This window comes from Octopus bimaculoides, chromosome 2, assembly GCF_001194135.2.
Source record: "Octopus bimaculoides isolate UCB-OBI-ISO-001 chromosome 2, ASM119413v2, whole genome shotgun sequence".
Lineage (NCBI taxonomy): Eukaryota > Metazoa > Mollusca > Cephalopoda > Octopoda > Octopodidae > Octopus > Octopus bimaculoides.
In genome coordinates, this window is record NC_068982.1 from 147,989,954 (window position 1) to 147,990,773 (window position 820).

The window sequence follows — 820 nt, forward strand, 5'->3', positions numbered from 1 at the left end:
TATTATAGTTGTTTTTGTTGTTGTTGCTGTTGTTGTTGTTGTTGTTGATGTTGATGTTGTAGCTGCTGCTGCTGCTGCTGCCACTACTACTACTACTACTACTACTACTACTACTACTACTACTACTACTACTACTACTACTACTATATCATATATAAGTGCTTCACCCTTTGTTGTCACTTCATGACACTATTGAGCTATACATTGCTTATAGCCAATTCTTGCTACGCAGGATTATTCTTACCCTCAATAGAATGTTGGAGTCTAGGAATCTGAACCGGTCCTAGCGCTGAAGTAGTTTTCAGTCTATTATACAATTATAGTAGCGTATATATTCCATTCTGTAGAAGAGCATAGGCACGAAAAGTCAAATACTTTTTCATTTTTCCTGAGCGTCAAACTAATACAGCTTGTTTGTCGCTCCCTCGTCTGTTTCTGCCTTTTGCTTGCGTGCCTGTGTGTTAAGAAACTTGCTTCCGAACCACATGGTTCCGAGTTCAGTCCCACGTGGCCAGGATTCACACATCTTGGGTTAGTGTCTTCTTCTCTGAACTCGGGCCGACCAAGACCATATGAGTAGATTTTGTTGACGGAAAAATGAAAGACGTGTGTGTGTGTGTGTGTTTATCAGTGTTTTTCTCCACCACCACTTGACAGCCGGTGTTGGTGTGTTTACGTCCCTGCACCTTAGCGATTCTTTGAAAAGCATAAGTATCTTATAAAAAAGTATAGGGGTCGATTCATTGGACCAAAAATTCTTCAACGAGGTGCCCCAGCATGGCCACAGTTCTATGACTCAAACGAGTAAAAGATTATATAT